General features: G+C 46.0%; 1 long non-coding RNA gene across 1 annotated transcript in view; it reads left to right on the forward strand.

Annotated features, from left to right (window-relative positions):
* Nucleotides 1-20847, forward strand: part of LOC140406130 (uncharacterized) — a 47784-nt gene extending 26937 nt beyond the window's left edge. Inside the window, exons 2-3 of the long non-coding RNA XR_011939053.1 lie at nucleotides 5680-5729; nucleotides 20778-20847. This is a non-coding gene — a long non-coding RNA (uncharacterized lncRNA). The remainder of the gene's footprint in view (nucleotides 1-5679; nucleotides 5730-20777) is intronic.
* Nucleotides 20848-23841: the final 2994 nt, after the last annotated feature.

The raw sequence follows: 23841 nt of genomic DNA on the forward strand, positions 1-23841 counted from the left end.
GATGGGCAGAATGGCCTCCTTCTGCATTGTAGGGATTTTATCATTGTGCCTGTATTCACTAGGGCCTAGAAGGATGTGAGGAGATGTTTGCTGTGCTAAATTGCCTCTTAGTGGCCCAAAGGTTAGGTGGTGTTACTGGGGTTATTTGGATAGGGTGGAGGCGTGGGCTTGGGTAGGGTGCTCTCTCCGAGGGCCAGTGCAGACTCGATGGGCCAAATGGGCTACTCCTGCAATGTACATTTTATCGTTCTGTGAGCTCTGATTGAAATGTATCACATTCCAACAGCGCTGTGCAGACGATACACAGGGATGGTGATTTCCACGTTGTACTGCCTCTGCCATGTCTTGGGAGTGATCTTGGAGACAGTGCAGAGGGAGCTTTACTCTGTATCTAGCCCTGTGCTGTAGCTGTCCTGGGAGTGTTTGGTGTGGACAATGCAGAGGGAGCTTTACTCTGTATCTAGCCCTGTGCTGTACCTGTCCTGGGAGTGTTTGATGGGGAGAAAGTAGAGGGAGCTTGACTCTGTACCTAGCCTCGTGCTGTATCTATCCTGGGAGTGTTTGATGGGGAGAGTGCAGAGGGAGATTTACTCTGTATCTAGCCCTGTGCTGTACCTGTCCTGGGAGTGTTTGATGGGGACAGTGTAGAGGGAGCTTTACTCTGTATCTAACCCTGTGCTGTACCTGGCCTGGGAGTGTTTGATGGGGACAGTGTTGAGGGAGCTTTACTCTGTCTCTAACACCGTGCTGTACCTGTCCTGGGAGTGTTTGATGGGGACAGTTTAGAGGGAGCTTTAATCTGTATCGAACCCCGTGCTGTACCTGTCCTGGGAGTGTTTGATGGGGAAAGTGTTGAGGGAGCTTTACTCTGTATCTAACCCCGTGCTGTACCTGTCCTGGGAGTGTTTGATGGGGACAGTTTAGAGGGAGATTTACTCTGTATCGAACCCTGTGCTGTACCTGTCCTGGGAGTGTTTGATGGGGACTGTGTAGAGGGAGCTTTACGCTGTATCTAACCCCGTGCTGTACCTGTCCTGGGAGTGTTTGATGGGGAAAGTGCAGAGGGAGCTTTTCTCTCTATCTAACCCCGTGCTGTACCTTTCCTGGGAGTGTCTGATGGGGACGTGTAGAGGGAGCTTTACTCTGTATACATCCTCGTACTGTAGCTGTCCTGGGAATGTTTGCTGGGGACAGTGTAGAGGGATGTGTAATCTGTATCTAACCCCATGATGTACTTTTGCTAACAGTGTTTGATGGCGATTCTGAATCTTGAATTAATGTATTCTGTTAGTCTCCCCATCTTCTCTGTCTCTGCATCTCTCTATCTCTCTGTCTGGGAATCTGTCTAAACAAATCCACGATCAGCAGTCAGCCATTTTAAGTTACTGAACGGTGGCCATTTTATGTGAGCACAATACTGAGACAATTGGGACAGTTGTCCAAGTTAGTGTCAAACAAATTTAAACGGTAATATGTTGGACAATGTGGATGCACAAAGGGAGCTTGTACACCAGTCACTGAAAGTGGAGAGGGGGGTGCAGCAAGCAGTTAAGAAGACCAATGATATGTTGGCTTTCATTGAAAGAGGGATTTGAGTTCAGAAGTGGAGATGTCTTACTGCAGTTATACAAGGCCTTGGCGAGACCACACCTGGAGTATTGTGTACAGTTTCGGTCTCCCTAACTAAGAAAGGATATAGTTGCCAGAGAGGGAGTGCAGCGGAGGATCAATCGGCTGATAGGGAGATTGCCGGACTGTCCTAGGAGGAGAGATTGGTTCAATAGGACCCGAACGAGCCCTGTTTCTCCAACCTAACCCTGGAGATCTAATCCCACATTCCTGGTGATGTCTCCACTCTCAACGATGGAAAGATATTGACCAAGTTTAAAGCAGAGATTGACTGATTTCTAAATCCCAATGACGTAAAGGGACATGGGGATAGTGTTGGGGAAAAGACATTGAAGTGAAGATATTTCACAGCTGGATTCACAGAATACAGACAGCAAAGTATCTTAAATTTTGGAAGTGCCACAAATGTTGTGAAACATTTGGGAAATGATTGAAAAAAGTTTGGACTGAGATCTCCTCAGTGACCTGTGTGCAGTCCCCACCCCCAACTTTCTGTCAGGAATGTCCCCCTCGGTGTGTTTCCTGTATCTGCAAAGGTAACACTTCTCCTGTCTATGGTTATGTTAATTCAGCAGATAACAACAGATTCAGCAATGTCCTGTCCTTATTTCTGCCTTTGTTTAACATTTATTCCCTCTGAATCTTTTACATGTTTGGAATGACCATTCGTCTGTCGCCTTAGGAAGGCTTTCCATAGAATGAGTAAAAACCAGCAAGAAATCACAGAATGTGAGTTAAACACAACTTCATTTCTGCCTCCATTTTGAGAGAAGATTCCTGGCCAGACAAACAAAGCTCATTGCAAAGTTTCACTTCATATTTTACTTGTTGTTCACGGACAGATTTCTTTAATGAGCTGCTTGAGAAATTTGGATTCAATTTCATTTTTTCACTCTGTGAGATGTAAAGTTTATTCCTGAATAAATACAGGGTCATCGGCAACAACATCATTTTATTAGACAAGGAGGTTCAATGGGATCTTTCACTGAAATCCTCTGATGTCAATTCCTGAGATTGGAATTTATAATGAAACAATTTATATTCAATGAAAACGGTCAGTTTGATAACCACAACTGCTTTCTGTTAACTCGCCCCTCACTCTCCTCTCTCACCTTGTTTTTAATTTGGGGAATTCTGCAGGCAGCTTGTGCACAGGAAGAGCCCCAAAAATGGTGGCACTTTCAAAATTAAGTTCAGAGTCTCTGAAGATGGATTTCTTTCTCTCTTTCTACTTGAACCTGTACAAACTGACAGCAGGCATATTGATTGCACAGTAAGATTCCACAATCAGAAATGTGATCCTGGTGGAAAATTCCCCCACGTCCCCTGTGGAAACGATGAATTAACTCCCTCATTCCCACCTTTAAGTTTAAGACTTTTAACTCAAGACCTTCAAACCCATTTTGCAGTCCGTGAGCTAATTTTTTTAAAATGTGGTCATTATTGCTGTGTTTTTTGAAAATATTATCATTCCGATGAGGACGGACATAACAACATACAAACAATCAGTCACAACACAAACAAAATACTATTCTCCTCATTTGAGATTTATTCCTTTATTTCCATTAAACCTTTTCACTCTTCCCTCCCCTTACCCACTGGCAACAAACAGATCTGTAAATAGAGACAAGAACAGCTTCCATCTCGTGCAGAACCCCCCACCTGAGCCACAAAGGGCTAACTTTAGTTTCTCAAGTTTAAGGAATTCCGCAATATCCCTCAACCATGTCGATATTTTTGGCGGATCTTCTGACTTCCCTTCCAATAATATTAGCCTCCGGGCGATCAATGTGGCAAAGGCCACCACATCGGCCCCGTCCCCATCTATTAGTCCCGGTACTTCCGACACCCCAGTAATTGCCTCATGTGGTCCCAGTAATATTTCCACCTCCACAACTTTTGTTACTGTTTTAAATAGCGAGAGCCAGAAGCCCAATAATCGTGGACGTGACCAGTAGATGTGGACGTGGTTCACTGGTCCTCCTTTACACTCTCACATTTATCTTCTTCCTCTGTGAAGGATCTGCTCGTTCGTCCCGGTGTCATATGGCCCCTGTGTACATCCTTGAATTGTATCAAGCCCATCCGAGCACGTGAAGATGTCGCATTGACCCTGTGTATAACCTCACTCCATAGTCCCCATTCCAACGCCACACCCAACTCTCCCTTCCAGAGAGTAGCAATGGAGGGATGCTTTTCTAATTGGATGGCTGTGACCAGTGGTGTTCCACAGGGATCAGTGCTGGGGCCTTTGCTCTTTGTAGTATATATAAATGATTTGGAGGAAAATGTAACTGGTCTGATTAGTAAGTTTGCAAACGACACAAAGGTTGGTGGAATTGCGGATAGCGATGAGGACTGTCGGAGGATACAGCAGGATTTAGATTGTCTGGAGACTTGGGCGGAGAGATGGCAGATGGAGTTTAATCCGGACAAATGTGAGGTAATGCATTTTGGAAGGTCTAATGCAGGTAGGGAATATACAGTGAATGGTAGAACCCTCAAGAGTATTGAAAGTCAAAGAGATCTAGGAGTACAGGTCCACAGGTCATTGAAAGGGGCAACACAGGTGGAGAAGGTAGTCAAGAAGGCATACGGCATGCTTGCCTTCATTGGCCGGGCATTGAGTATAAGAATTGGCAAGTCATGTTGCAGCTGTATAAAACCTTAGTTAGGCCACACTTGGAGTATAGTGTTCAATTCTGGTCGCCACACTAGCAGAAGGATGTGGAGGCTTTAGAGAGGGTGCAGAAGAGATTTACCAGAATGTTGCCTGGTATGGAGGGCATTAGCTATGAGGAGCGGTTGAATAAACTCGGTTTGTTCTCACTGGAACGAAGGAGGTTGAGGGGAGACCTGATAGAGGTATACAAAATTATGAGGGGCATAGACAGAGTGGATAGTCAGAGGCTTTTCCCCAGGGTAGAGGGGTCAATTACTAGGGGGCATAGGTTTAAGGTGAGAGGGGCAAGGTTTAGAGTAGATGTGGGAGGCAAGTTTTTTACGCAGAGGGTAGTGGGTGCCTGGAACTCACTACCGGAGGAGGTAGTGGAAGCAGGGACGATAGGGGCATTTCAGGGGCATCTTGACAAATATATAAATAGGATGGGAATAGAAGGATACGGACCCAGGAAGTGTAGAAGATTGTCGTTTAGTCGGGCAGCATGGTCGGCACGGGCTTGGAGGGCCGAAGGGCCTGTTCCTGTGCTGTACATTTCTTTGTTCTTTGTTCTTGTTTTGTTTTATTTCCTCAATTGCTGCTTTCTTTCTGTCCATCAGCCAGCTGTAAATGTTAGTAATTCTCCCATCACCAACTCAGCTGGGAGGAGCAATTTATCCAGCAGCTTGTTCTCTGGTAGGCAACGAAAGAGGACAACTCCTTTTTCACCAAGTTTCATCATTGAAGATAATTAAACTTCACCTCCCTCTGCATTTTATGTTTCTCCCTCAATTCTTCAAATCTACTTTCCAACAACAAGTCTGTAACCTGTCTCAGCCCAGCTTTATGCCACTGTTTAAATATTGTATCCAGTCTTGCCGCCGGGGTGAATCAGGGGTTTCCATAAATAGGGGCTCGCACCGTCAAGTTAACCAAAGCAAAATGGCGTCTCCACTTGCTCCAGATGTTGAAGGAAGATGCCAGCACCGGGCTTTGTGTAAACTTACCCGGGGGAAATGGGAGTGGGGCCGCAGCGAAAGTCTGCAAACTAGCCCCCTTACACGATGCTTACTCCACCTGTACCCATTCCGCTTCTTCCTCTCCCCACCATTGCCGAATCTTCTCCAAATTCATAGCCCAATAATAATGCAAAAGATTGGGAAGCACCAACCCTCCCACCCACCCATTCTTTTTAAATGTGTGCTGGTCCTTTTGAAGAGAAATCCAAAATCTCCTTCCATTTACTGATGGAGAAGTGATCTACCGCATTTTCTATCTGTTTAGAGCAGGGTGTCTGTGTGAGGGTAAGTGTGTTACTGTGTGTGTGGACTTTTCTCTATCTGTCAATCTGCCAGTCGCCCTGGTCCAACATTCTATTTCTCTCTCCACAGATGCTGCCTGACGTGCTCAGTATTTTCCGCATTGGTACAAGAGCGAGGAGGTAAGGCTGAACTTATACAAGACACTAGTTAGACCTCAGCTGGAATATTGTGGACAGTTCTGGGCGCCACACTATCGGAAGGATGTAAACACACTGGAGCGAGTGCAGAGGAGGTTCACAAGAATGGTTCAGGGATGAGAAACTTCAGTGATGAGGATAGATTGGAGAGGTTGGGTCTGTTCTCCACAGAGAGAAATGGCCAAGAGGAGATTAGATAGAGGTGATCAAATTCTTGGGGGTGCCGGACAGAGTAGACAGGGAGAAACTGTTCCCACTATTAAGAAGCTCAAGAACGAGATGGCACAGAATTAAAGTGAATTGGAAAAGAAGCAAATGTGATGGGGGAAAATGGAAACAGTATAGTGTAGAGAGAGCCCTGCTCGGTATCACACCCCGTGCTGTACCTGTCCTGGGAGTGTTTGAGAGGAAAAATGCAGAGGGGGCTTTGCTCTGTATCTAACCCCGTGCGGTACCTGTCCTGGGAGTGTTTGATGGGGACAGTGTAGAGAGAGCCCTGCTCGGTATCACACCCCGTGCTGTACCTGTCCTGGGAGTGTTTGAGAGGAAAAATGCAGAGGGAGCTTTACTCTGTATCTAACCCTGTGCTGTACCTGTCCTGGGAGTGTTTGATGGGGACAGTGTAGAGGGAGCTTTACTCTGTATCTAACCCCGTGCTGTACCTATCTTGGGAGTGTTTGATGGGGACAGTGTAGAGGGAGCTTTACTCTGTATCTAACCCCGTCCCGTGCTGTACCTCTCCTGGGAGTGTTTGATGGGTACAGTGTAGAGGGAGCTTTACTCTGTATCTAACCCCGTGCTGTACCTGTCCTGGGAGTGTTTGATGGGGACAGTGAAGAGGGAACTTTACTCTGTATCTAACCCCGTGCTGTACCTGTCCTGGGAGTGTTTGATGGGGACAGTGTAGAGGGAGCATTACTCTGTATCTAACCCCGTGCTGTACCTGTCCTGGGAGTGTTTGATGGGGACAGTGTAGAGGGAGCTTTACTCTGTATCTAACCCCGTGCAGAACCTGTTCTGGGAGTGTTTGATGGGGACAGTGTAGAGGGAGCTTTACTCTGTATCTAACCCCGTGCTGTACGTGTCCTGGGAGCGTTTGATGGGGACAGTGTAGAGGGAGCTTTACTCTGTGTCTAACCCCGTGCTGTACGTGTCCTGGGAGTGTTTGATGGGGACAGTGTAGAGGGAGCTTTACTCTGTATCTAACCCCGTGCTGTACCTGTCCTGAGAGTGTTTGATGGGGACAGTGTAGAGGGAGCACTACTCTGTATCTAACCCCGTGCTGTACCTGTCCTGGTAGTGTTTGATGGGTCAGTGTAGAGGGAGCTTTACTCTGTATCTAACCCCGTGCTGTACCTGTCCTGGGAGTGTTTTATGGGGACAGTGTAGAGGGAGCTTTACTCTGTATCTCACCCCGTGCTGTCCCTGTCCTGGGAGTGTTTGATGGGGACAGTGTAGAGGGGGCTTTACCCTGTATCTAACCCCGTGCTGTACCTGTCCTGGGAGTGTTTGATGGGTCAGTGTAGAGCGAGCTTTACTCTGTATCTAACCCCGTGCTGTACCTGTCCTGGGAGTGTTTGATGGGGACAGTGTAGAGGGAGCTTTACTCTGCATCTCACCCCGTGCTGTACCTGTCCTGGGAGTGTTTGATGGGGCAGGGTAGATGGAGCTTTACTCTGTATCTAACCCCGTGCTGTACCTGTCCTGGGAGTGTTTGATGGGGACAGTGTAGAGGGAGCTTTACTCTGTATCTAACCCCGTGCTGTACCTGTCCTGGGAGTGTTTGATGGGGAGAGTGTAGAGGGAGCTTTACGCTGTATCTAACCCCGTGCTATACCTGTCCTGGGAGTGTTTGATGGGTCAGTGTAGAGGGAGCTTTACTCTGTATCTAACCCCGTGCTGTACCTGTCCTGGGAGTGTTTGATGGGTCAGTGTAGAGGGAGCTTTACTCTGTATCTAACCCCATGCTGTACCTGTCCTGGGAGTGTTTGATGGGTCAGTGCAGAGGGAGCTTTACTCTGTATCTAACTCCTTATTCATGGGTCACTAAACACTTGCGTGCGAGTATATTGACCAATCAGGAAGGCCAATGGTACGTTAACTTTCATCGCTCGGGGTTATTCGTATTGGGGTTAAGATGACTTGCTGCAATTGTACAGAGCCTTGGTCACAACACACCTGGACCATTGTGTGGAGTTTTGTTCCCCATATCTAAGGAAGGATGTACTTGCTGTAGAAGGAGTGTAACGGAGATTCACCAGACGAATCCCTGGGATGGTGACGTTGTCCGATGAGGAGAGATTGAGGAAAATGTACCTGTGTTCCCGAGAGTGCCGAAAAATGAGAGGTGATCTTGAAACATCCACAATTCATACGGGGCATCACAAGATAGATGTAGGTTGGATGATCTCTCTGACTGGTGAGATTAGAACCAGGGGGAGGGGGCACAGTCTCAAACAATAAGACCAGAAGACATAGAAGCAGAATTAGGCCACTCGGCCCATCGAGTCTGCTCCGCCATTCAATCATGGCTGATATTTTTCTAATTCCCATTCTCCTGCCTTCTCTCCCTATCCCCTGAACCCCTTATTGATCAAGAACCTATCTATCTCTGTCTTAGAGACACTCAGTGATTTGGCCTCCACACCCTTCTGTGGCAAAGAGTTCCACAGATTCACCTCCCTCTGGCTGAAGAAATTACTCCTCATCTCTGTTTTAAAGGATCGTCCCTTTAGTCTGAGATAGTGTTCTCTGCTTCTAGTTTTTCCTACATGTGGAAACATCCTCTCCACGTCCACTCTATCCAGGCCTCGCAGTATCCTGTAAGTTTCAATAAGACCACCCCTCATCCTTCTAAACTCCAATGTGTACAGACCCAGTGTCCTCAACCATTCCTCATATGACAGGTTCTTCATTCCAGGGAACATTCTTGTGAACCTCCTCTGGACTCTTTCCAAGGCCAGCACATCCTTCCTTAGATACTGGGCCCAAAACTGCTCACAATACTCCAAATGGGATCTGACCAGAGCCTTATACAGCCCCAGAAGTACATCCCTGGTCTTGTATTCTCTCCCTCTTGACATGAATACTCAGAATCAGGGGTAGACCATTGCAGACTGAGATGAGGGGGAATTTCTTCATTCAGAGGGTGGAGAATCTTTGGAATTCTCTGATCCAGAGGGTTGTGGAAGCTCACTCATTGAGCATGTTCCAGACACAAATCGAGTGTGTATAATAAAATCGGAATGTGTGTGAGTGTGCGTGCGTCTGTGCGTGCCAGGATCTGTTTGAATGGTGGAGCAGACTCAATGGGCCAAATCGCCTACACCTGCTCATATTTTCCTTTGAGACTTAAATGCGTTTACACACACAAGTTTACAGATACACACACACATGTGCGTGCACACACTGACTGATACATACACGGGTCCAGATACATGCACACACACCCTGCGTGCATAGACACATGCGTGTACACACACATTGTCACACACACACACACGTATATATTAGCCATTTAAGACCATTTGATAGAATGCTACACATCCCAGTTTGCCAATGACACCAAACATTAGACAGCGTTGTAAGCAACATAGCTGGAAACATCAAATTGCAGGGAGATATTATCGTTTTGGCAGTAGACTGAACTGTGGACGTGTTTCAGTGTTGGGAAATGTTTCGATGATGTGCTTTAGACATAAAAAGGATAGAACCGTGATCTTTATAAATGATGAGAAGACAGAAACAGTGGAAGTTTAAACTGGACAGATATTTCACAGCTGGATTCACACAATACAGACAGCAATGTATCGTAGATTGTGGAAGTGCCACAAATGTTGTCAAGTGCAGTGCGAGGCGTACCTCAATGTTTCAGTCTCACTGTGAAACTGTCAGCCCACAGGGACAACATTTCTGTATAATAGGATTAAAGCACAAGTTCAAATAGTTTTGTTTCAAAGTTTAAAATACCCAGTCATTTTTCTGTGCAGCTTTCGGAATCTGTCAGTGGAATTTAGGTAAAACAGGCAAGTATTGGGAACTGATTGGAAGTTTTGATGGAGAAATTCCTGCATTATGGAAATCTGTGAGATCTATTTCGGGTTGGGGAATGGATTGATCAAAGGATGTAGTTTTTTGTTATCTACATTAGACTGACAGCCTTGAAGATTCACAACTTCCATGTGCTGGGATAAAGGATTGATTAACCAAGGCCTATTATTCAAATACTTCAGACAAGTGACAAAACAACAATAACAGAGAATATACAAACAGAGACAAGCAGACACCTGTAATCGGAGCTTAAACTTCATGTTTGAATGTGAAGGGCTGAAATAAACAAGAGTCCACCTTGGGGTACGGTGCAATTTGAGTTCTGCTTTTCTAAAAAATAAAAATAACTGTCTGCAATGAAAAATTCTTTGGACTGGACAGAGGGATTTTGACTCTGTATTTAACCCCAGACAGTATTTGTGTTGTGAGTGTTTGATGGACAGTGCAGATAAAGCTTTACTCTGAAACACTGGAATTTAGTTTAAGGGTGATTTAATCAAATGCTTCAGAATAATAATTGATATTGTACATCTCGTGTGTGTCTCAGTGTCAGCTGTGACTGTTATTCTATAGATAAACCATCCTGAACCCCTCGATTAGATTCCAGTGTGTAACTCACTCCCGGGTATCTGTTATTCTATATATAAACCATCCTGGACCCCTCGATTAGATTCCAGTCTGTAACTCACTCCCGGGTACCTGTTATTCTATATATAAACCACCCCGAACCTCTCGATTAGATTCCAGTCTGTAACTCACTCCTGGGAATCTGTTATTCTATATATAAACCACCCCGAACCCCTCGATTAGATTCCAGTCTGTAACTCACTCCCGGGTATCTGTTATTCTATATATAAACTATCCCGAACCCCTCGATGAGATTCCAGTCTGTAACTCACTCCCGGGTATCTGTTATTCTATATATAAACCACCCTGAACCCCTCGATTAGATTACAGTCTGTAACTCACTCCCGGGTATCTGTTATTCTATATATAAACTATCCCGAACCCCTCGATTAGATTCCAGTGTGTAACTCATTCCCGGGTATCTTTATTCTATATATAAACCATCCTGGACCCCTCGATTAGATTCCAGTCTGTAACTCACTCCCGGGTATCTGTTATTCTATATATAAACCACCCTGAATCCCTCAATTAGATTCCAGTCTGTAACTCACTCCTGGATATCTGTTATTCTATATATAAACCACCCCGAACCCCTCGATTAGATTCCAGTCTGTAACTCACTCTCGGGTACCTGTTATTCTATATATAAACCACCCCGAACACCTCGATTACATTCCAGTCTGTAACTCACTCTCGGGTATCTGTTATTCTATAGATAAACCATCCACAACCCCTCGATTAGATTCCAGTCTGTAACTCACTCCCGGGTATCTGTTATTCTATATATAAACCTGTCCTGGGAGTGTTTGATGGGCACAGTGTAGAGAGAGCCTTGCTCGATATCTAACCCCGTGATGTACCTGTCCTGGGAGTGTTTGATGGGCACAGTGTAGAGAGAGCCTTGCTCGATATCTAACCCCGTGATGTACCTGTCCTGGGAGTGTTTGCCAGGGATAGTGTAGAGGAATCTGTGTCTAACCCCATGATGTACCTTTGCTGGTCGTGTTTGACGGAGTTTCAAAATCTCAAATATATGTCTTCTATTAGTTTCTCCATCCCTCTGTTTCTGCTTCTCTCTCTGTCTGGGAATATTGTCAGAACAAAATCCACGATCAGCAGTCAGCCATTTTAAGTTACTTAATGGTGGCCATTTTAGGTGAGCACAGAACAGTCATTTCTGACAGTTGTACACGTTGGTACAACAAAATCCTGATGGAAAGTGTCTGATTTAAACAGTGATTTGTTGGGGAATGTGGATGTAGAAAGGGAGCTGGCTGTCCTTGTACACCAGTCACTGAAAGTGGAGAGGGGGGTGCAGCAAGCAGTTAAGAAGACCAATGATATGTTGGCCTTCATTGAAAGAGGGATTTGAGTTCAGAAGTGGAGATGTCTTACTGCAGTTACACAAGGCCTTGGTGAGACCACACCTGGAGTATTGCGTACAGTTTTGGTCTCCCTAACTAAGAAAGGATAGAGTTGCCAGAGAGGGAGTGCAGCGGAGGGTCAATCGGCTGATAGGGAGGTTACCGGACTGTCCTACAAGGAGAGATTGGTTTGACTGTGGCACAGTGGTTAGCACTGCTGCCTCACTGTGCCAGTGACCCGGGATAAATTCCGGCCTTGTGTGACTGATTACGTGGATTTGGCAGTTTCTCCCCGTGTGTGCGTGGGTTTCCTCCGGGTGCTCCGGTTTCCTTCCACAGTCCAAAGATGTGCAGGCTAGGTGGAATGGTCCTGCTAAATTACCCCTTAGTGCCCAAGAAAGATTGTTTAGATTAGGTTAAGGAGTTATTGGGATAGGGCGGGTGACTGAGCTTACATAGAATGCTGTGTCAGAGGGTTGGTGTAGATTCGATGGGCAGAATGGCCTCCTTCTGCATTGTAGGGATTCTATCATTGTGCCTGTATTCACTAGGGCCTAGAAGGATGTGAGGAGATGTTGGCCGTGCTAAATTGCCCCTTTGTGGCCCAAAGGTTAGGTGGTGTTACTGGGGTTATTTGGATAGGGTGGAGGCATGGGCTTGGGTAGGGTGCTCTCTCCTAGGGCCAGTGCAGACTCGATGGGCCAAATGGGCTACTCCTGCAATGTATATTCTATGATTCTGTGAGCGCTGATTATTACATTCCAACAGCGCTGTGCAGACTATACACAGAGATGGAGATTCTGAATATTGAATTAATGTATTCTGTTATTCTCCCCATCTTCTCTGTCTCTGCATCTCTCTATCTCTCTCTCTGGGAATCTGTCTAAACAAATCCACGATCAGCAGTCTGCCATTTTAAGTTACTGCGCGGTGGCCATTTTATGTGAGCACAACACTGAGACAATTCGGACAGTTGTCCAAGTTAGTGTCAAACAAAAACTGAAGGAAAGAGTCAAATTTAAATGGTGATATGTTGGGCAATGTGGATGTACAAATGGAGCTTGTACACCAGTCACTGAAAGTGGAGAGGGGGGTGCAGCAAGCAGTTAATAAGACCAATGATATGTTGGCCTTCATTGAAAGAGGGATTTGAATTCAGAAGTGGAGATGTCTTACTGCAGTTATACAAGCCCTTGGTGAGACCACACCTGGAGTACTGTGTACAGTTTTGGTCTCCCTAACATAGAAAGGATATAGTTGCCAGAGAGGGAGTGCAGCGGAGGGTCAGTCGGCTGATAGGGAGATTGCCGGACTGTCCTCGGAGGAGAGATTGATTCAATAGGACCCGAACGAGCCCTGTTTCTCCAACCTAACCCTGGAGATCTAATCCCACATTCCTGGTGATGTCTCCACTCTCAAAGATGGAAAGTTATTGACCAAGTTTAAAGCAGAGATTGACTGATTTCTAAATCCCAATGACATAAAGGGACATGGGGATAGTGTTGGGGAAAAGACATTGAAGTGAAGATATTTCACAGCTGGATTCACAGAATACAGACAGCAAAGTATCTTAAATTTTGGAAGAGCCACAAATGTTGTGAAACATTTGGGAAATGATTAGAAACAGTTAGGACTGAGATCTCCTCAGTGACCTGTGTGCAGACCCCACCCCCGACTTTCTGTCAGGAATGTCCCCCTCGGTGTGTTTCCTGTGTCTGCAAAGGTAACACTTGTCCTGTCTATGGTTATGTTAATTCAGCAGACAGCCACAGATTCACAATGTCCTGTGTTATTTCTGTCTTTGTTTAACATTTGTTCCCTCTGAATTTCTGACATGTTGGGAATAACCATTCGTCTGTCGCCTGAGGAAGGCTTTCCATAGAATGAGTAAAAACCAGCAAGAAATCACAGAATGTGAGTTAAACACAACTTCATTTCTGCTCCCATTTAGAGAGAAGATTCCTGGCCAGACAAACAGCTCATTGCAAAGTTTCACTTCATATTTTACTTGTTCACAGGCAGATTTTTCACTGAAATCTTCTGATGTTAATTCCTGAGATTAGAATTTATAAAGAAACAATTTGGATTGAATGAAAACGGTCAGTTTGATAACCCTAATGTCCTGACTGCCTCACGTCCTGGCACCCTCACACCATCACACCCTCATGTCCCCTATCCCTCACATCCTGACACACTCCCATCCCCGAAACCTCAGATCCTGACCCGCTGTGTACCTCTTTCTCTGTGTGTGTCCCTCACTCTCTCCGTGTGCCCACCTCTCTCTGTCCCTCTCTCCCTCTGTGTCCCCGTTGCTCTCAAAGTGTCCTCTCACTCTATCCCTCTCTTTCACTGTCTACCTCTTTCTCTCTGTGTCACTCTCTCTGTCTCCCTCTCTCTTTATGTATCCCCCTCTCTCTGTCCCCCTCTCTCCCTCTCCCTCTATCTCTATCCTTCTCTCTCTTTGTCCCACCCTCTCACTGTGTACATCTCTCTCTCTTTTTATCACTCTATCTCTCACTCTCCTTCTCTCGCAGTGTCCCTCACTCTTGCTGTATCTCTCGCTCTGTGTGTCCCTCGCTCTCTGTGTGTCCCTCGCTCTCTGTGTGTGTCCCTCGCTCTCTGTGCGTCCCTCGCTCTCTGTGTGCCCCTCGCTCTCTGTGTGTCCCTCGCTCTGTGTGTGTGTCCCTCGCTCTGTGTGTCCCTCGCACTCTGTGTGTCCTTCGGTCCCTGTCTGTCCCTCGCTCTGTGTGTGTGCCCCTCGCTCTGTGTGTCCCTCGCTCTCTGTGTGTCCCTCGCTCTCTGTGTGTCCCTCACTCTCTGTGTGTCCCTCGCTCTTTGTGTGTCCCTCGCTCTCTGTGTGTGTCCCTCTCTCTGTGCGTCCCTCGCTCTCTCTGTGTCCCTCGTTCTCTGTGTGTCCCTCACTCTCTGTGTATCCCTCGCTCTCTGTGTGTCCCTCGCTCTCTGTGTGTGTCCCTCGCTCTCTGTGCATCCCTCGCTCTCTGTGTGCCCCTCGCTCTCTGTGTGTCCCTCGCTCTCTGTGTGTGTCCCTCGCTCTGTGTGTCCCTCGCTCTCTGTGTGTCCCTCGGTCCCTGTCTGTCCCTCGCTCTGTGTGTGTGCCCCTCGCTCTGTGTGTCCCTCGCTCTCTGTGTGTCCCTCGCTCTTTGTGTGCCCTCGCTCTCTGTGTGTGTCCCTCACTCTGTGCGTCCCTCGCTCTCTGTGCGTCCCTCGCTCTGTGTGTGTCTCCCTCGCTCTGTGCGTCCCTCGCTCTCTGTGTGCCCCTCGCTCTGTGTGTCCCTCGCTCTGTGTGTGTCCCTCTCTCTCTGTGTGTCCCTCGCTCTCTGTGTGTCCCTCGCTCTCTGTGTGTCCCTCGCTCTCTGTGTGTCCCTCGCTCTCTGTGTGTCCCTCGCTCTCTGTGTGTCCCTCGCTCTGTGCGTCCCTCGCTCTCTGTGTGCCCCTCGCTCTGTGTGTCCCTCGCTCTCTGTGCCTCCCTCGCTCTCTGTGTGTCCCTCGCTCTCTCTGTGTGTCCCTCACTCTCGGTGTGTGTCCCTCGCTCTCTCTGTGTGTCCCTCACTCTCGGTGTGTGTCCCTTGCTCTTTGTGTGTCCCTCGCTCTGTGTGTGTCTCCCTCGCTCTGTGCATACCTCGCTCTGTGTGTCCCTCGCTCTCTGTGCCTCCCTCGCTCTCTGTGTGTCCCTCGCTCTCTCTGTGTGTCCCTCGCCCTCGGTGTGTGTCCCTCGCTCTCTGTGTGTCCCTCGCTCTGTGTGTGTGTCCCTCGCTCTGTGCATTCCTCGCTCTCTGTGTGCCCCTCGCTCTGTGTGTCCCTCGCTCTCTTTGTTTCCCTCGCTCTCTGTGCGTCCCTCACTCTCTGTGCGTCCCTCGCTCTCTGTGTGCCCCTCGCTCTGTGTGTCCCTCGCTCTCTGTGCCTCCCTCGCTCTCTGTGTGTCCCTCGCTCTCTCTGTGTGTCCCTCGCCCTCGGTGTGTGTCCCTCGCTCTCTGTGTGTCCCTCGCTCTGTGTGTGTGTCCCTCGCTCTGTGCGTCCCTCGCTCTCTGTGTGCCCCTCGCTCTGTGTGTCCCTCGCTCTCTGTGCCTCCCTCGCTCTCTGTGTGTCCCTCGCTCTCTCTGTGTGTCCCTCGCTCTCGGTGTGTGTCCCTCGCTCTCTGTGTGTCCCTCGCTCTCTGTGTTTCCCTCGCTCTCTGTGCGTCCCTCACTCTCTGTGCGTCCCTCGCTCTCTGTGTGCCCCTCGCTCTGTGTGTCCCTCGCTCTCTCTGCCTCCCTCGCTCTCTGTGAAGGGGCTGCACCCTTTTTTGGGCGAGCCTTGAACTTGGCCCCAATCAATTGGGCCGTTTCTTGATGGTTCCTATCGATTTCATCCAATAAAGGGGTGGGTGCCCTGATTGCTGGGCGTGTCCTAGGTGGCCGTTGGCCTGCTTTGTTCTGGTCTCCTCTGGCGCCGGGGTGTCTGCCTTAGTATCGGTTACTCAAATGTTACTCTTTTGATCCCGGAGATGGGCCATTAGTATGCTAATGGACCTACAGTTTTTGGTCTTGTCTGGGAGCTGCGGCTCCAATCAACAGACAAACCCTGAACCTGCTTGTTTTCTCAGTATTGTCCAATTTCCCTGCAATCCTTACAAAGTGTCCATTTTGTAATCGGGAAGTGGCCATCCCAGATGGCTACAATACCACACTTAGTACTTCCTGGCGCCGTATCCCTCTATATCCATCTTATCCATGTATTTCTCGTTAACCCCTTTGAACGCCGTTAATATATCTGCTTCGACATACTAATCTGATAATGCTTTCCTGGCAATCACCACCCAATCTAATAAAACCTGTCTCGCACATCTCCTCTAAACATTTCCCCACTGACCATAAATCCTCCTGGTGCCTGACTCCTCCACCCAACAGTAGAGTGCCTGCTCATCCACTCTCTGCACGCACCTCAAAATATTTTATGCCTTACATCGGTTCCAAATAAATGAAAGATGACTTTTTATACTGATATTCTCCAGCCTTATTCATCAACCTCCGGCGTTCTGATAAAAACAGTCCGAGTGTTTTCAGCCTTTTCCCATAGCTAACACCCTGCAGACCAGACAACATGCTGGTAAACCTCCTCTGCACCCTCTCTCAAAGCCTCCCCACCCTTCTGTGGACAAAAATCGTGCTCAATGATTCAAGTGCGGCCACACATAGGTTGGAAACAACTGCAGCATGAATTGGCAGTTCCTATGCTGACATACAACAGCGTTATTCTTTAAGTTGGCTCGCCACTTACCCAGAGAGCTTAAATTCATGGCCCTTTTCTGTAACTGTGTCTCCCAGTTCACCAACGGGCTTATATACCTGAGCTATAATTCTGTAACTGTGTGCCCCATTTCCGCAGCTAGCTCTGATTAATGTCTATTGAATAGAACATGTGTTCTATTGCAGTGTCTCCAAGTTCTATGGCTTTGTATTTTTATGGAAGTATTATATTTATTTTCAATTATTTCATAACTTTGGTTATATCGTTTCCTCTAAGTCGTCATCCAAAATTAGGTCCAAAAATTATATTTCTTAACGTTATTTAAACTTAGTCTGAGCTTCCCTCACCCTGACCTCGATGTCCAAAAGGGAAATACACTCAGAAGATCACCAGCAACTCTTGCAAATAATTCAAATGTAGAAGGTATATTTGCAAGTTGACACAGCAGCCTCATTCACAGAGACAGCCTTTTAAAGATAATATCCTCTGCAGCTGAAAATTCACAGCGTTCTGGGGTAGAGAATTCAGAACATCCCAAAACCTCTGAAATAAATAATATGCCCCTTTTTACAGGCGTCAGTTGCTGCCAATTATTTCGAGACTGTATCTTCCAGTACCCGGGTTAGTGTCTGTACAAAAACGTGGATAAGTCACTGAAATAGCAATAGTTAACAAACAAAATTAGAGCAGAAAGACTGTGTCTAGCTTCCGGCATTATTAATCTTGTTTGTACATTTCCTGAGTATAAATAATAGATTAAATGACTCCAGCCACAAAATCTAGCTTGCGGGTTACAAGATGGCAGCCATGACAGAATCATGAATGCAAGATTGTCACAGTTGTAAATGGTGACAAAGCAAGAGTAAAATACAAATAAATGGAGCATGAAAATAAACTCGCAATACTAAAATCATCACAGGGAGCTTTTGCAATTAATTATGAAAATGAGAATGGTCACATGGAAGGTCGTCCCTTGTTAACAGTTGATGGTGCATTTGTCCATTAAAATAAGGAAATGACAAACGTGCTTTTTAATGACTGTGTTTCAGTATTTACAAGAGAGGAAGAGTTCAAAATGCCAGCGATACGAGGAGACATATTATTGAAACAGGAGCAGGGTCTGGGCAAAATTCAGATATCTAGGAACCCCACTACCGGGTGATTTCCCTCCAAGTCACTCACCACCCTGACTTGGAAATATAGCCACAGTCTGTAACTGTTTCTACTATTTCCCAACAAGCTTCACTTAATAACCCGTGCTGTGGCTGTGTCTCCAAGTTAAAAATCTTGTGTATTTACAGTGCCCACACAATGTAACTGTGTCTCCTATTTTCATAGCCAGCCTCTTCATACAGTAATGGTATCTCCATGTCCCCATATAACTTAAGTACCTGAACATCATTTGATAACTGAGTCTCCTAGTTCCCAAGCTAGCTGAGATACATGAACATTATTCTGTATCCGTACCTCCTTGTTTCCCATAGAGCTTATATAGAACAAAAAACAATATAGCACAGGAACAGGGCATTTGGCCCTGCAAGCTTGTACCGGTGATGATACCATTCTTGGCCAAAATCCATAGCACTCCCTAGTGCTGAATCGTTCTATGCCCAATCTAGCCATGTTTTGTCGACATGCCTTTTGAACGCCATGAAAGTACCTGCTTCTACGACCTCACCATGCTGTGTGTAATAAACCAGCCTCGCAGATCTCCTCTACACTTTTCCCCACTGACCTTAAATACATGACCCCTGGTGACAGACACCAACTTGGAATAGAGTTCCTGCCCATCCACTCTATCTATGCCCCTCATAATCTTGTAGACCTCTATCAGTTCGCCCCTCAACCTCCGGGGTTCTAATGAAAACAGTCCTTGTCTATTCATCCTCTCCACAGAACTAACATCCTCCTAACCAGCAACATCCTGATAACCGTCCTCTTCACACGCTACATCATTCTGGCAGTGGTCGGCCAGAATTGTGCGCAATAATCCAAGTGCGGCATTACAACTGTTCCATATAAATGAAGGATGACTTGCCAATTTGTATACTGATATTCATCAGCCTTATTCATAACGTTGGTCCGTCACTTCGTCAGAGAGCTGGTATACATGACCCTTATTCTGTTACAATGCCTCCTAGTTCACCAGCTAGCTGATATGCATGACCTTATTCAATCACCGTCACTCCTCGGTGTCCAGCGAGGTTACATACATGACCCGTATTCTGTGTGTCCAATTTCCGCAGCTAGCTCATATTAATGATATGTCTTCTATTGCAGTGTCTCCAAGTTCTCTGGTTATGTACTTTTCAAAGAGTATTATATTTAATTTCAATGATTTCGAACCTTTGCTTACATCGTTTCCTCGAAGCGAGCTCCTGTAGAACAATGAACACGAAGATGACCTTCGGTCCTCCAATGCTTTCACGGTCATGATACCACACTTAGCACTTCCTCGTGCCGCATCCCCCTATATCCATCTTATCCATGTATTTGTTGTTGACTATTTTGAACGCCGTTAATATATCTGATTCCACAACCTCATCTGATAATGCGTTCCAGCACTCACCACCCTGTGCAATAAAACCTGCCTCGCACATCTCAAAACTTTGCCTCACTGACCTTAAACCTATGCCCCCTGGTGGCTGACATCCACTCAAGAGTAAAGTGCCTGCTCACCCACTCTATGCATGCTCCTCATAATCCTTTAGGCCTTACAGCGGTTCCAAACACATGAAGGATGACTTTTTGTACTGATATTCATCGGACTTAGTCATCATCCTCCGGGGTCCTGATAAAAACAGTCCGGGTCTATTGAGACTCTTTGCATAGCTAGCACCCTGCAGACCAGGCAACATCCTGGTAACCCGACTCTGAACCCTCTCCCAAAGCCTCTCCATCCTTCTGGGGACTACAATCGTGCTCAATATTCCAAGTGCGGCCTAACATAGCTTCGAAACAACTGTAGCACGAAGTGCCAGTTTGTATGCTGACATACATCAGTGTTATTCTTTAAGTTGGCTCGCCACTTACCCAGCGAGCTGATATAATGGCCCTTATTCTCTAACTGTGTCTCCCAGTTCACCTGCGAGCTGATATAATGAACTTTATTCTGGAACTGTGTGCCCCATTTCCGCAGCTAGCTCTTATTAATGTCATGTTTTCTATTGCAGTGTCTCCAAGTTCTATGGCTTTGTATTTTAATGGAAGTATTATATGTATTTTCAATTATTTCATAGCTTTGGTTATACTGTTTCCTCTAAGTTGTCATCCAAAATTAGCTCCAAAAAATTATATTTCTTAACGTTATTTAAACTTAGTCTGAGCTTCGCTCACCCTGACATCGATGTCCAACAGGGAAATACACTCAGAAGATCACCAGCAACTCTTGCAAATAATTCAAATCTAGAAGGTATATTTGCAAGTTGACACAGCAGCCTTAGTTACAGAGACAGCCTTTTAGAGATAATATCCTCTGCAGATGAGAATTCGCAGCGTTCAGGGGTAGAGAATTCAGAACATCCCAAAACCTCTGAATGAAATAATATGCCCCTTTTTACAGACTTCAGTGGCTGCCCCTTGTTCCGAGTCTGTATCTTGCAGTATCCGTCTCCCGGGTTAGTGTCTGTACAGAAACGTGGATAAGTCACTGAAATAGCAACAGTTACCGCGTTTGGGTAAAACAAAATTAGAGCAGAATGACTGTGTCTAGCTTACGATATTATTAATTTTGTTTGTACAGACACACACAAAACGTTTGAAGAATAGATTAAATGACGCCAGCCACAAATTGAACTTCCGTGTGACAACATGGCAGCCATGATCGAATCGTGGATGCAGGATTGTCACAGTTGTAAACAGTGACCAAGCAAGAGTAAAGTACAAATAAATAGAGCAGGGAACTAAAATCGCAAGGAATCATCACAGGGAGCGTTTGAAATTAATTATGAAAAGGAGAGCCGTCACATGTAATGTCGTCCTTTTTTGACTGTTGATGGTGTATTTGCCAATTAAAATAAGGACATGACAAACATGCCTTTAATGACTTGGTTTCAGTATTTACAAGAGAGGAAGAGTTCAAAATGCCAGCGATACAAGGAGACAAATAATTGAATCCTGAGCAGGGACTGGACAAAATTCAGATATCGAGGAAACCCACTACCTGGTGATTTCCCCTCCAAGTCACTCACCACCCTGACTTGGAAATATAGCCACAGTCTGTAACAGTTTCTACTATTTCCCAACAAGCTTCACTTAATGACCCGTGCTGCACCTGTGTCTCCAAGTTAAAAATCTTGTGTATTGACATTGCCCACACGATGTAACTGTGTCTCCCATTTCCCTAGCCAGCCTCTGGACATGGCTCTTCATTCAGTAATGGTATCTCCATATGCCCATATAACGTAAATACCTGAACATCATTCGGTAACTGAGTCTCCATGTTCCAAAGCTAGCTTAGATACATGAACCTTATTCTGTAATCGTATCGCCTTGTTTCCCAGCGAGCTTATATAGAACAAAAAACAATATAGCACAGGAACAGGACATTTGGCCCTGCAAGCTTGTACCGGTGATGATACCATACTTGGCCTATATCCATAGCCCTTCCTCGTGCTGTATCGCTTCATACCCAACTGATCCATGTATTTGCGACATGCCTTTTCAACGCCGCAAAAGTACGTGTTTCTGCAACCTCCCCTGGCAACGTGTTCCAGCCACTCTATACGCTGTGTGTAATAAACCTGCCTCGCAGATCTCCTCTAAAAATTTCCCGTCTGACCTTAGGTCCATGACCCCTGGTGGTAGACACCACCTTGGGATAGGGTGCCTGCCCATCCATTCTATCCATGCCCCTCATAATCTTGTAGACCTCTATCAGTTCGCCCCTCAACCTCCGGGGTTCTAATGAAAACAGTCCGAGTCTATTCATCCTCTCCACATAACTAACATCCTCCTAACCGGGCACCATCCTGATAACTGTCCTCTTCACACTCTACATCATTCTGGCAGTGTGGCGACCAGAATTGTGCACAATAATCCAAGTGCGGCTTTACAACTGTTCCATATAAATGAAGGATTACTTGCCAATTTGTATACTGCTATTCATCAGCCTTATTCATAATGTTGGTCCGTCACTTCACCAGCGAGCTTATATACATGAACCTTATTCTGTTACTGTACCTCCCAGTTCACCAGCTAGCTGATATGCACGACCTTATTCAATAACCGTGTCTCCTCGCTCCCCATAGAGGTTACATACATGACTCGTATTCTGTAACTGTGTGCCCAATTTCCCCAGCTAGCTCATATTAATGTATGTCTTCTATTGCAGTGTCTCCAGGTTCTTTGGTTATGTATTTTTCAAAGAGTATTATATTTAATTTCAATTACTTCGGAACTTTGGTTACATAGGTTACTCCATGTTTTCATGTAAAATTAGGTCTAAAAACATATTTTGTCACGTTATTAAAACTTACTCTGAGCCTCCCGGACCCCAGGGATGAATGTCCAAAAGGGAAATACACTCTGAAGATCAGCAGAAACAATTGCAAATTATTCAAATCTATAAGATATATTTGCAAGTTGACACAGAAGCCTCAGTCACAGCGACAGCCTGTTAAAGGTAATATCCTCTGCTGCAGAAAATTCACAGAGTTCTGGGGTAGAAAATTCAAAAGATACCAAATCCTCTGAAATAAGTAATATGCCCCTTTTTACAGACTTTACTGGCTGCCCCTTATTCCGAGACTGTACCTCCCAGGAACCTGATTATCTAGTTTCCAGACATGACCCTAAATGTGTAAATGCATTTCCCAGTTCCCAGCTGGCTTATATATAAGGCCTTGATTCTGTAATTTTTTTTCTGCTACTTCTCCAGTCAGTGATACACATTATCCTTATTCTGTATCCGTTTGCATGCATGACTCTTATTCTGAACATAGGCCTCTCAGCTTCTCAGTTGGCTAATACACATCAACCTGACCCTGCGCATGTCTCTGTTCCCCAACTCAATTATCTACCTGTCCCTTATTCTGATCTTGTTCCTCCTAATTCTTCATCTAATCTGTACACATGACCGTGATTCTGTCTCTGTACCTCCGAGTTCCCCTTTGAACTTATCTCGCCAACCTTCCTTCTTAACCGTCTTTACTCGGTCCATCGTTACTTTTTATACTTGAGACTTATTCTGCACCCGTGCCTCCTGGTTCTCCAGCTAGCGTATTTACATTACCTAATTCTGGAAGTTTCTCCAAGTTCCCCAGCAAGCTTATCTTAATGATCTGTATTCTGTAACTGTGTCTCCTTGTTCCCCAGCTAGCTTTGATACATGACCCTTGATTTGTAACCATGTCTCATTGTTCCACAGAAGCTCACTTGGAAACAATGAACACGAAGAGGACCTTCTCCTCCAAGCCTTTCACAGCCATGATACCACACTTAGCCAAAACCCTCGGCACTTCCTAGTGCCGTATCCCTCTATATCCACCTTATCCATGTATTTGTCGAGATCCATTTTGAGCGCCGTTAATAGATCTGCTTTCACAACCTCATCTGATAACACGTTCCAGCGTCATATATATAAGCAAGCCGGAGAACTCAGGGTCGCAGTTATAGAACATGTGTAAGGCGTATAAGCACAATGGTGAATTGGGAGACACCGTTACACAATGAGAGTTATGCATATTCACTTGCTGTAGAACCGAACTGGGGGTCAGCGAGCAGGTTATTACTGAGAGTAAGTGTCACTTGGTCGCACTGTCAGTGGGTGGCACAGGAACATATTGGTTAGCACTGTTTCTTCACAC

The sequence above is a fragment of the Scyliorhinus torazame genome, unplaced genomic scaffold (assembly GCF_047496885.1).
Source record: "Scyliorhinus torazame isolate Kashiwa2021f unplaced genomic scaffold, sScyTor2.1 scaffold_279, whole genome shotgun sequence".
Lineage (NCBI taxonomy): Eukaryota > Metazoa > Chordata > Chondrichthyes > Carcharhiniformes > Scyliorhinidae > Scyliorhinus > Scyliorhinus torazame.